Below are 4,669 nucleotides of genomic sequence, written 5' to 3'. Positions count from 1 at the left end.
CTCTCTCTATTTCCAGAGATAGGTAGTTGTTTACCTCACCAAGCTCTTTCATGTCAAAGTGCTCTTTCAGTTGAGCTAGGGCGTTATTGTACATTGTGACATCTTTCCAAAAGAACAAAATATCATCAACATAAAACAAGCAATACAGCTTCTTTTGCCCCTCCTCTTTGACAAATACACATGGATCAGCTTTCCCTTGCTGAAAACCTAGAGAAAACAATACTTCAGTGAGTTTTGTGTGCCAGCACCGTGCACTTTGTTTGAGACCATAAAGGGACTTCTTCAGAGCACAAACAAATCCCTGTTTTACCTGTACGCCATCAGGTGGAAGCATATAAAGAGATTCACCTAGAGATCCGTACAAAAACGCTGTATTCACATCGTGGTGACTAACGTGAAGATTCTCTTCTGCAGCAAGCTTGAGCATAAGCCTAATGCTCTCATACCTCACGGTGGGTGAGTAGGTCTCGTGATAGTCTTCACCTGGTACCTGTGAAAAACCTCTGGCTACCAATCTGGCTTTGTGTCTGACTATCTTGCCATTTTGATCTGTCTTCGCTTTGAAGACCCATTTGCTTCCAAGCAGTTTCATTCCTGGAACTACTGGAACTAGCTCCCATGTTTTGTTCCTCTCTAAGGAATCAAGCTCAGCCTTCATGGCATTTAACCATGGTTCAGCATCCTTTGAATCCAAATCCTGGATTTCTTGGAAACTTGAAGGTTCAAATACCTTCTTGGAACTTTTAACAGCTGCAACTGCTGTTTTAGCAAATTCATCAGCAAATCTCTTTGGAGGTCTGCCTTTTGTGGCTCTCTGAGACCTGCGAATTAGCCTTAATTCTTCAACACTCTCCTCTTCCTTCTTAGGAGAAAAGTGGCCTATAGTGAACAATGTTTCCTCCAATTCTTGATCAGAGCTTTCAGAGGGTCGCATAGAGGCTTTCGCACTCTTGAAATCCTCTGAATCACCCGATACAGTCTCAGACTCAGAATCAGGACCTTCATCAGTGGGTGTGGGTTGTTGCGGCAGCAGCTGTGGCTGCTGCTGCTGCTGCTGTGGCTGTTGCCTATCCTCAGTCTCATCACTGTCATCAGGATAGCATTGGAAAATCCCCACATTCTCCCCCCACTTGGCATTGTACTCAACACTTCTTGTGAGCCTAATTGTCTTAGAGTCAGTCATCATTATTCTGTAAGAACCTTTCGGATAACCTAGAAAGATACCATGTAATCCACGCTTGCCTAACTTGGAGCTTTGTGGTGTGTGAACCCACATGTCAGAACCAAAAATTCTCATGTGTTTGATGTAAGGCTTCTTGCCAAACATCTTCTCATAGGGGGTACAACCAATCGCTGAAGATAACCTGTGATTATAACTGTAAACAAAACAAGAGAGATAACTCTCTGGAAGATTGGCACCATGCAGCAAGGTTTTTAACCTTTGAAGCCATGTCTGATTTGCCCTCTCGCAAAGTCTGTTCTGCCATGGCGAACGAGGACTAGACAAATCGTGTTGAATTCCTTTCTCAGTCAGAAAAGCTTCAAACTGCTGAGAAGTGAATTCCCAACCGCGATCAGTGAAAATAGTCTTTATCTTCTTATTATGCACATTTTCCAACCAAGCACAGAATTCCTTGAACCTTGGAAAAGCCTCTGATTTCTGCTCAAGATTGTACACATAAATATACCTGGAAAATGCATCAATGAGAACCATGAAGTACCTGTTTCCACCCAAAGAGGGCGATAGTGGACCAACCAAATCAGCATGAACAACCTGGTATGGTTCTGTAGCTTGCCTACTAGACACCTTACCTTTTGCAGCCATTTTCACTTTGTTTGCTGCGCATGCCTTACACTTCATGTGGTACCTGCAGGGTTTAATAGTCATACCTTCAACCAAGGCAGGCATTTTAGATACTGCCTCAAAATGCAAATGACCAAATTTCCTGTGAAAATCATGAATACATCCTGCATGCAAACTTTTGTTAGAACCTGCAATGCAACAAGTTTCATCCTGCACATCATCATCAAAATACAAAACAAACAAACGATCAACATATTCAGCATGCAATACATAATCGTTTTTCTTTGTGATGGCGCACTTCTTGTTCTTGAATGAAACGTCAATTTTCCGTTCATTCAGCTGCGCAACACTGAGTAGATTGTGTGCAGCATCTGGAATGTAGAGAACATCTTGTATCGATAAGTCCAAACTGTGAAGAACAACAGTTCCGTAGCCTTGACTGGGGATCGTGTGGTCATCCTGCGGTGTAAAAGACACAAACAGTCGCTTGTCGTTGCATAAGTGGTGCGTTGCGCCCGAATCCACCACGAAGAAAGATCTAGACGTCTTCTGGACCTTTGCAACCTTTGGAATGAAGCGTGAGACCATTGCCTTGTGCTGCGTTGTCCTGGACACCGGACCTTTGCCTTTGCCTTTGCCTTTGCCTTTGCCTTTGCCTTTGCCTTTGCCTTTGCCTTTGCCTTTGCCTTTGCCTTTGCCTTTGCCTTTGCCTTTGCCTTTGCCACGCGATGAGCTTTCGCTGCGTTGCTCAGTCTTGGCCCTGGGAAATCTGCATTCCCTCTTCATATGGCCTAGACGTCCACACGAGTAGCATTTCACTGCCTTCAAAGCTTTGGCGCCATCTGGTGGTTTCACTGCATTCTGGGATGACGTCTGTGAAGACTCCCCCTTACCCATGCAGCTAGCACCTCGCCTGTCCGCTTCATTCAGAATCACGGCAGTAACATGTACTACTGTGATCTGAGCAGTTGGCTGAACAGCAATCTGAGTGGCAACGGACTCCCAACTTGAACCCAAAGAATGTAGTATCATGAAGGAATACACAGCCTCTGGAAAGGTGAGTCCTCTTTGTTGCAGCTCATGTCTCAGATTCTGCATCTCCATCAGATGTGTACGGACATCTGCACCTTCAGCAAGTGCCATATAATGCAGCTTGGCATAGTAGAACAAAGAAGCGCCAGCCTCTGTTCTTAAATGAGCATTTCTTAAAGTGTCCCAAATCTCTCTGGCTGAGGTCTTATCACGCAACAGACAGAGCTCTTCTGGGGAGACTATCAATGTAAGAGTTCCCCTTGCTTTGGAATCCTTAGCTGCCCATTCATCTGTTATTGGAGCTGGGGGGGTGTCTGTAATAACATTAAACAGACCCTCTTTTCGCAGAAGAGCCTCTGCATACAGCACCCAGTTCACGTAATTCTTTTTATTGAGCTTAGGAATCCCACAAGCATCAGCCAGCCTTGCATTAGCCATCTCTGCTGCTTTAATCAAGCTGCGTCTGTGTACAGCTGCTTCCAAAAGCACTTGTAAAAGCACTTTCGGTTTTCAAGCCTCTCAAGCCTTTGAGCCTATGCCACGGCAAACGGCTTTAAAAGTTCAAAGTCCAGCCATAAAGCCATTAATTAGGAGCTGGCAGGCTTCCCGGAGCATGAGCACATACCTCTCATCAATCTTCTTGACACGCAGAGCAGATAAGACCCGATCCGTCCCTCTGTTCCTCTGCCAGCAGCCATTCTTCAGTCCAATTCCGTTAATCTGGGCCCATAACCAAAAATGTGAGATTTTGACCAGCTTCGGCCCATCTGAAGCTGATACAGGGTCGTCTTATCTTGAGCCCAAGCAGAATAGCCCACACAGCAGAAGGATAAGCAGTATGTGCTACATTCTTTAACTTTATTTACACTCTATGCTGAGAGAATACAAACATGCATCTTGCCTCTGTGAGAGCAGAGAAGCAACTCCCTCGGAAACAAAGAACACCGAGAGAACAGTGAAAAACAGGAAACCAGTGTACGTCACATCCAGTCTCCCATTCCCGTGAGAATCCAACAGTAACTCTGACTGTGGAATGCAAAACAATGTCTTGTGACATGCATTCGCTGCTCAGTGAGGGAGCAGAAACCAACAGTTATTGCATCTATACCGCCTTGTTTGGACAACATCTTGCAGCTTAGCCTGCTGTAACTTACCTGGGCTTTGTCAGTACCCAGGTTAACAGACAGTGTAGACGCTACTGAACTAGGTGTATAGACAGAGGGTTGAGTGTGATCTAGGCGCTAAGTCTCTCTGTGGTAGGGCACAACGGGGAGTTGATTGCAGTTACGCGATACCTAGGTTGCCCAGACATAGTAGGCACTACTGAATTAGGTGATCTGTCAGCGCAGACTTCATTGTTGCACTCAGCCATTGTCGACTTTACTGCCAATTCAGTTTGAGATAATGGCCTCTAAAAGAAATCAGCAGGCATCCACTGGGGCTGGGGCTACTCCAGGGGCGCATGGCGGTTCGCAGGCGCTGGTTATGCCTTGCAACCCTCAGGCATTTGCTCAATTCTCTACTGCTTTTGAGACCTTTTACAGGCAATGTAGGCCTGCAGGATCAGGGGCAACATCAGACTCCCAAGACTGTATTCCGGACAACCCTCCTTTCAATCAGGTCCACCCCAGTATCTCGGCAGCTAGCGTGGCCGCCTTAGGGTCAGGTGGCAACACGGCCAACTGCCCTCTTACATGGTCACAGTCATCGGGTGCCGGTAAATCAAAAAAGGGATCCAAGGGCGGAAGGTCAGGGGCTGCTGATTCTAATAGTTCTAATTCTCAGCAGGAAGCAGATGCTCCTAGTATCTTTCAGGACCCTTTGTCGCAGCCT

The sequence above is a fragment of the Podarcis muralis genome, chromosome W, assembly GCF_964188315.1.
Source record: "Podarcis muralis chromosome W, rPodMur119.hap1.1, whole genome shotgun sequence".
In the NCBI taxonomy this organism is placed as follows: domain Eukaryota; kingdom Metazoa; phylum Chordata; class Lepidosauria; order Squamata; family Lacertidae; genus Podarcis; species Podarcis muralis.
This window is presented reverse-complemented; position numbering follows the sequence as displayed.